This window comes from Merops nubicus, unplaced genomic scaffold (genome assembly GCF_000691845.1).
Source record: "Merops nubicus isolate BGI_N331 unplaced genomic scaffold, ASM69184v1 scaffold14171, whole genome shotgun sequence".
In the NCBI taxonomy this organism is placed as follows: domain Eukaryota; kingdom Metazoa; phylum Chordata; class Aves; order Coraciiformes; family Meropidae; genus Merops; species Merops nubicus.
The window spans coordinates 76,036-85,047 of record NW_008587936.1 but is presented as its reverse complement, the minus strand read 5'-3'; positions in this window follow the sequence as shown (position 1 = coordinate 85,047).

Below are 9,012 nucleotides of genomic sequence, written 5' to 3'. Positions count from 1 at the left end.
CATGGAGCACTGAAGGTGTTTGAGGAAACCCTGCCACAATCAAAAGTTTTCTTAAGAGATGGGTTTAGGTGGTTAATAGGGTTTTAGTCTGCTTTCATTAAAACAGCTGTACGTTTTTACCTTTTAGTGTGACATTTTTTCTAGTTTTCTGTGCAAAAGATTTTTTCAGATTTAGTTGTGATGTTTAATTCTTCTGCTTGTTTGTGTGACATTGCCATGAACTGACCAGGTTCTTTCTTCTAAACAGCAAATTAAATCTTTATCCTTAGAAATTACTTTTTCTTCCTTAAATTTTCATCTTACTCTCATGCTATTTTGCATTATTTTGTTCACATAAGCATTAATTTGCCAGAGAACAATTAATATTCCTTTTAAAGTACACTGCATCCATTTTCCTCTTGCAAGAGCTCAGGTATGAAGCAATGTAGCAGTTGTTTCATGCAGGTAAGTGGCCAGTCTGCAAAGTGCTTTAACAAGTTCCCTGCCAAAGGAGAAGTATGTTTCTTTAGAATCATTTTAATTTCTAGATTTTAACGAGAGTTTAATGTAATCCTGATTCAAATTGCTTTTTTTTCCTGTTCTCTCTTGTAGCTTTTTCTTTTCGTGGTCTGGAACTTTGAGCTCTACATGATACCACTGGCTTTGTTGTTGCTGCTGGCGTGGAACTACTTCTTGATAGTATCAGGGAAAGATAACAGGCAGCACGATACGGTGAGTCGTCCCTGCTTCAGGCACGTACAGGTCCTCTTTTTTAACTAGATAAAATTCTGTAACCAAGTTTAAATATGGTATCTGTTTGAAAATGTCTCGGTTCACAATGCTCGATGGACAGTTTTCCCACCTGCAATTTAATTCTTTTTTTTCAGCTGTCCAATACATGTGTCTGGTTTTGTTAAAAATGTCTGCTAAAAATACAGCAGGACATGAATCTGAATCTGGTTTGTGTGGGGGCGGAGAGGAGAGGATTGTTGGTCAGGAGAAGGAAAATTCTTTGGAAATGGTTGTGTATAGCTAAGTCCCTGATGTTGCATTTTTTTTATTTTCACATATTGAAGTTAAAGGTTAAAATCATTCCCATTTGTTAACAGTTTCAGAATGTATCACAATTTATTGGATTTCACAGTTTATCGTTAATATGTTACCATTCATTGAGCTTAATATAAGACTTCTCTTATTTTCTTCTCCTCATCTAGTGCCATCATTTAATTAAATACATGTAGTGGGTGTAAAAAGGAGCAAACATTTTCTGAGATCTGACACATTAACAATAACAGCATAGTTCAGATTTTCAGGAGGAGATATAAAATTTGAGGTTGTGTTCTACGCTGTGCAAATCTTCTAGCGTCCAGGCACCTTGAGGATTTTGTCTGCATTCCATTGCTGAGCTTTCCAAATCTGGTGTTCGTGTCAGTATTCACATCCCAAAAGCAGCATGCCACCTGGGACATTGTGGTGTGGATGGATATCTGAACGGGGGGAAAAAACCCAAAACACATCAGATAATATGTCTCAGGATGGTGTTTTCTGGATGCTGGTAACGAGAAGAGCACCACAGTGCACAAGGACCTGTTCTGTCCAACATCTCTATCAGTGACCTCTTGGAGGAGGCAGAGTGAACTCCCCTCAGGTTTTTGGGTGACACTGGGTCTATGGGACCAGTTCATACCCTGGATCTGCCAGTCAAAAAGACCTAGATGGGGTCAAGAAACGAGCCAATAGAAACCTGGTGAAATTCAAGAAGGAAAAATGTGAAGTCTTGTTCTGTTTAATATCTTTATCAATGAGCTGGGTGAGAGGGTCAAGTGGGCAGAAGTGTTGATCTGCTGGCATATCAGGAAGATGTGCAGAGGGATCTGGCCAGGCTGGATCCATGGGCCAAGGCCAGTGGGATGATGTTCAACAAGGCCAAGTGCCAGGTCCAGCCCTTGGGTCACAACAACCCCCTGCAATGCTCCAGGCTGGGGGAAGAGTGTCAGGAAAGGTGCCCAGGGCAGTGGTGGAGTCCCCACGCCTGGAGGGGTTTCCAAGCCCTGGAGATGTGGTGTGAGGGACACGGGGCAGTGGGGACCTGGCAGGGCTGGGGGATGGTTGGACTCAATGATCTTAAAAGTCTTTTGGAACCTAAATGATTGTACGATCCTTTGATTCTCAGGGAGCAGTAACCCCTTGCAGTGATGCAGGCTGGGTGTTGACTGGGAAGCAGCTGTCTGAATTTGCTGGAAAACAGCAAGGTGAACATGAGCCATCAGGGTGTCCCAGCAGGAAGCCCAGCACCCCGGGCTGCATGAACAGGAGCACAGCCTGTGGATGGAGGGAGGTGGTGATCCTCTGCTCAGCACATCAGACTGCAGCTAGAATGGTATCCAGTGAGGGGTACAGGGGCTCAAGGAAGACATGGGTTGACTTGATCGAGTTCAGTGGAGGGCTGCCAAGATAAGATGGTGAGGGGTCTGGAACACTTGAGCAGAGGAGGTTTTGGGTGACTTTAGATAAAAGGAAGAAATTCTTATAGTGGGGATGGTGAGATACTGGAACAGGTTGCCCAGAGAATTTGTGGATGATCCCTTCCTGAAAGCATTTAAGGCCAGGTTGGATGGGGCTTTGAGCAACCTTGTCCAGTGGAAAGTGTCTCTGCCCACAGGAGGGGCTTTGGAACTAGCCAAGGTCTCTTTAAGGTCTCTTCCGACCCAAACTTTATTGCATGACCTAATATCAGCCCTTCACCACCTATAAGGAGTTCACCAGGAATGTGGAGCTGGACTTTTCACAGTGGTGTGTGGTAGAAGATGCAACAGCCATAATTTGACACAAAAGAACTTCAGACTGGAGAACCTTTTTTACCACGATAATTTTTAAGCCATGGAAGAGATTGCCTGGGAAAGTTGCACAGTTGCTGATGGAAGTTTTCAGGACCCAGCTGGATAAAGCTTGGAGCAACCAGATCTGAGCTCATGACTGACTCTCCTTTGAGCAGGAGGTTGGAGATCCCTTCCAGCCTGAATGATCCCATGACACTAATGTCTAACAACTGCCATTATTAGTGACCAGAGGAACTGCTACAGCTCTGACACTGGCACTGGTGTCACCTGTCTACATTACTAAGACTGTCATGCTTCCAAAGGTCATCTGAAATTAAGAATGGGGATGATGGAGGTGTTCCCTAATCCCAGGTGTTGTTACATTTATGAGAAAAGCCTAATATCAAGGTCTAAAAGATGCATTACTTAAATCACAGCTCTTAGTCTCCTGCTGCCTGAAATGTTTAAAGCTTTTCAACCTGAAGATTTTATGAGTAACTGAAATCCCTTGTGGAGGGAGAGATTTCAGTTGTGAGCTGCAATACACTTCATTTCTCTCTGAAATACACCTGCCTGTGAAGATTAGTTGGGTCATGCAACTTTTCTAACAAAATAATGAAGCTGATCATGGGCTCTCTGTCGAGGGCACCAAATACTGCTCCAAAAACATTCCTCTTGCTGAGGTTGCTTCAGACCAAGCTATGCATCTTACCTCAGCCAATTGTGTTCAACCTAAGTATTTTGTATGTGTGCATTAATTACTGGTTTTTGGTTACATTTAGTACAAGGAAGTTTTTAATGATTTGAGCTTGGTTATCATTGTGCTGAGCAACTCTCTTCTATGAAGTGATCTGCAGACTTACTGGATGCCTTTCTAATTAACTCACACATCTTCAGTAATATCACAAGTCCTTAGCTCAGGTCATTAGCACAGTATCATTAGATTAGGAGTCATTTAAATATTTCTGTTTTCCTATGCAGAGTGTAAATATTAACTAAATTAATTAAGCAGCATTTCCTAGTGGCTAGAGAATGCTTCAGGATTCACATGATCTGTCTTCTGTTCCCAGGTCTCCAGAGATTCCCTGTGTGACTAGTTATCTTAGGGATATCATCTACCTTTAGAAGTTACTCTGAAATCCTCAAGCTATTGATAAGACAAAAAGATACCTGTTAACTTTTCTTCCTCAATTGCCACTAGCCAAGCATAGTTAAAAATGATATGTGCAATATTATACCTGTTTAATGTCTGTGGAAAATACCTGAATTTGAGACCTTCAGAAGTAGCTCAGAAGAGCTCATTTCCATTGTAATATTCCTACAAGAAAACAATTAACAGTTGTCTCATCAATTCAGGCTTTGGGGACTGCACACTTCTGAGGTCAATGAAACAGTGATCACTGAGTCTCTGTCCAGACAGGGGAGATGGATCAGCCTTAACTCATCTGTGCTTGACTGTCTGTATGGACAGGGCATCACTGGCTGGGTCCTCTTGGGCATCAGTTTCTTCGAAGTCATTTGGAACTTCCTTCCTTGTGGAATAATTCACCTGCCAACCAGTCTGGGTCACTCTGTCATAAAAGCCTTCACTGATCATTTGAGTGCAAGTATGATTATTTTGACATTTACTCCCTGATAAGTTATATATGCAATTCTAAAATGAATGAACTTTTGGCACTGAGCCACATGGCAGGTGTAAAAAAAATCATAGAAAAAATATTTCCTTCAAGTATTCAGCAAGGAACAAAATCACCGAAGTGGCATTCCTCATGCCTTCCTCAGAATTCTGCAGTAACATTTTTGCCTGAAGCTTTTACCTGCTGCTTTCTCTAAGGATCCTTAAACTTCCTTAAAATTGAACTCTAAATATTTGACCTCACAAAATAATTTATTTTCAGTAAAACTGCTGCCCTCATCTTAAACCATCACCACCTCTGCAGACAAGAGTAGAACGGAGTGGATATTACTGTTTGGTTGGGTTTTTTTTTTCCCTGCCTTTTTTCCCAGCATCTTTTTCACATCCTCTGAGGCAGAGGAGAGGTGTTGCCACTTTTCTGTCCCTGCTGCTCCTGGTCACGTTGTCCGTGCGGTGGGGAGCAGGATGTACCTGTGGCAGGTGCAGGGTAGGGGAGCACGGCACAGGGAAGGACCACTTGGGATGCTCGTGGAGAGCAAGGACAGAGGAAGAGCAAAGCACTGGCTTGTTTCACAGCAGCCTTGACTCCCTGGGAACCTCAAATCACATCTTACAAGAGGTGGACGAACAGAGAAGTTCACCCCACGTGGCTGTAATTGAAAGACTTCTGGATATAGCCAAACTAACAGAAAATACGCTGGGGTTTAAAGCTTCTTTTCAGTCTTTTAAAGAAATTGCTTAATATTTTGATGTTTTCAAATGTGTTGTACAATAAAAACCCTCACCTTTATAGCTTGGAGAAAACAGTGGCACTGGTGTCTGGGGTCTTTTTCACTTCTATTCTAAGCATAAAGTCACAGTTACTAGAACTGCATGAAGTAAGTGGGAAAAAATAACGTGTTTTTTTTTAATTTCCTGCTTTTCTGCTTCAGGCTGTGTTCTGCCTGCCTGCTGGAGCTGCCTAACTTAAGGAATGGTCAGATAATCCCTCAAAGTGATTAAAAATGTTCCCACTCTCCAGCTGCTCTTGGCCCCTTCCCTGAGATGAAACAGTTGATTGTGTGGTTGGAGTGTACGTGGCATTGCAAATGAAACCTGATAGTTATCTTTTTTTCCCCTTGTGTGTGCAAGGCTGACTAGCACAATGGGGACAAACTGTGACAATCCCTCAGCTGTTGGGCCATAGTGCTTAGCTGCTGTAACAGGCACCTTGGACCTCCTCTGGTGATGCTGCAAGTTCTTCCTCTTTCTTGACTAAATAGGTAGCCAACAGGGAGCCCACGTTGGCTTTGCCTCAATCCTGCCACTGGGGAGGAAGGGCAGGAAGAGGAGTGGACAGGTCTGGCAGGTCAGCACACGGCTGCACGGCTGTTACTGACAAAAAAGACATGATCCTCCTTGAGGATTACGGGCTGCCAGGAAGAGGCAAGATCCACCTCACCAAGAGAGGCAAAATCTTCTGTCCCAGAGGGCTGGAGACGATGGTGAGGAGAGCGTTGAACGAGAAATGGAGGGGAAGGGAGTTGACTGATGACCCACAATGAGTGAAGAAGTAGTGGCTTGAGCTGTCAGGCTGCAGGGTGAAGTGGACAGGAGAGACCTCCAAAGCAGTCAGACAGGACAGAGGGTGCCCACCCAAAGCATAGTCACTCAGATAAGGAAGTGCTGCTCTGGAAGAGGCTCCCACAGCCCTCCTGAGGACCCGGCATGCCAGGGGGGTCTCTCCTGCAGTGGCTGTACATCAGTTCCAGCTGAACACAGGAAATCACTCCTATGGTGAGTGTGGTCACAGCAGGACCAGGCTGCCCAGAGAGGTGGTGGAGTTTCCATCTGGGCAGGCATTCAAGACCTTACTGGGGATGTTCCTGGACAGCTTGCTCAGAGGTGACCTTGCTTGAGTAGGGGGATTGCACTTGATGATCTCTGCTTGAGTAGGGGGGTTATCTCAAGATACCCCTGCCAACCTCTGCCACTCTGATTCTCTGACTGAAGATATTAATCTTTCTCTCGTTTTGGTCTATTATTTGTCGAACTTTTTTTTTCCCAAGCAATTTAAAATTTAATAGAAGAATAATGCACATGCCTGGAGTTATCTGTGAATGTTCTTCTGCCATATATACCCCTATGGAGAAGAGGTTTAATCACTTCAGTTCACATCCTGCATTTATAGTTAATACTTAGAGCCTTTAAGGAAATATTAAATAGCTAATTTCCTCTTGAAGTTTCAAGTTGCACATGTCATTGCATAGAAGATGATGGTGAGCAGCTGGGAGTTAATGTGCCATACACAAATTCTTATGAATCTGTAGAATAGAGCATATACACATATTATTAATCTTGTAAGAGTGATATAAAATGGCACGATACATCTTTTAATTTCACTAGAGATTTTTTGAGAAATAGGCTTTGATGACTTATGTTTCTAGAGTATGTTTCTATCAAAAGTTAGAGCTGGACAAGTTTAGGATGAAATTTCGAGAATGGAAAAAAAAAAAACCAACTTCTTAGAGGCAGACATTCATTTTCAGATTTTTAACAGTTTCCTGGATATTTTTTGTATAGTTCTCCAGTATAGGTATACTCAGATTTTTTTCTATTTAAGTTTATATGTCATTGGAAATTGCCACATGAAGGAAAACAAATGGGGAAGTGGGAACAAGGATACTTATGGTTATGTCCATCTCAGTGGGGTTTTTCTGTCCTGAAGGAAGGGTGGTAAGCGTGTTGAGATGGAGTTGGTCGTCCAACCCCACCTGAGTTGCAGCCAGAAGAGCATTTTTGGTTAGAGTCCGATCACTTTCTTCTGGGGGCAAGACCACAGCATCTGCCAGAGCTTTGGGTGAGTTTGTGGCTGCCCCTGTGTGAGGCAGTGCCACTCTGCTGTGCATTCCATACAGACACCAGCCCCACCAGGAGAGTGCCTGACCTTAACCTCCTGTTCCCTGCAAATGGGAAACTGAGTTAGCGAACAAATAAACAAGGTAATAACTTGGGTTTTCTGTGTTTCTTCATATTATGGTCTTGAAGTGTGGAAACATGAGTCTGTGAAGCTCTTAGAAAAGGGCTCCAAGGGTTCCGTCTGCAGGTGAATACAGGACAGACACCAAGTGTTTCATACAATCACAGAATTGTTTTGGTTGGAAGAGACCTTTAAGATGATCAAGTCCAACCATCCCCCAGCACTGCCAGGTCCCCACTGCCCCGTGTCCCTCACCCCACATCTCCATTTTAAATACATCAGATCCATTGCCTCTGCAGTACTGAGGGGTCTTGTGCTTGAAGTCCACAAGTCCTCTTCTGCCAGAGACTCAGCAGTGATTTCTAGCAGAGGACAAAATTCATTCTGTGAATTTATGGCAAAAATAAATATCATTGGCACGGTATCATCACTTTGCACGAGACAATTTGCACGAGATCATCCAAAAGGATGTTTTCAGGTTGGCAGTTACATCTTGGCTTTGTCTTGACTGTACATTCCAGAGAAGTTTTGTTTCTCCTCCACTATGATAGACACAGCAGCAAGCACAAAATCCCCAAAGCATAGAATTAGACAACCATGGGAGCATTTTGTCTGGAAAAGACCTTTAAAAGCATCAAGTCCAGCTGTTAACCCAGCACTGCCAGGTCACCACTGAGCCATGTCCCTCAGCAGCACATCTCCACAGCTTTATAAGTAGTTCCAGCATGAGGGGTGGTGGGAGAATACAGAACGAGGCATAGGACAGTGGGTGTGTAAGGCTAGTCTGATTGATGACACCTCTAAAAGTAAGGTAAATACAGTTTCTTTCAATTCTCAGCACCAGGCAGAAAGGATTTGACCTTGTATTTGCTAACCACCAACTAGACGTGCCCTCCTCTGCTCCTCAGAACAGAAAGTGGCTGTTTCTGCCTCAGCCAGGTGGTGATCAGCACATGCTCCAAACTGTGCAGCAAGGTCCACGAGCTGTTCTAAAAACCTGCAGCCTGCCCTGACTTCTACCAAATCAGTCACAACTGCAAACTCGCTCTACATGTGTTGTCATCGATAAAATAAGTTAGAAAAAGGCTTTTGCCCACAGGTCATCCTCTGTGAGTTCCATGTGGGTGCTACCAGAGCACAGGGACCACTGTCAACATGTGCCAGGGTATTAATTAGTCTGCTGAGAACCGTTCGTGCAGCTGTTTGTTCTTTCTATACAATCCATATATTCAGGGAGGAAAAATACACTGTAGTGCCCCACTACAGGACAGGGCTTTTTTTTTAATAAGTCAGAAAAGAAACATGAAAATGTCAGCTTAATCAAGCATTTAAATTTTATTAATCAAGTCTAATTTTTATGAGTGCAAATAATTGCTGAAGCTGGACAAATTTGCTCTAGATTGCATCAGAAACATAATTTTAATATTTAATGGCCTGCTGAATTTAAATGGAGAATTATCTTTATGAAACATGCTCTTCATAATTCGCCATTAAATGAGAAATGAACAAATCAACATAAATCTTACATAAAGGTTATTTAACTAAATGTTGGTACTATAAATATTTTAAATGCATTATGCACTAATTTAACAGTCACACACTACACTATATAAAGATAT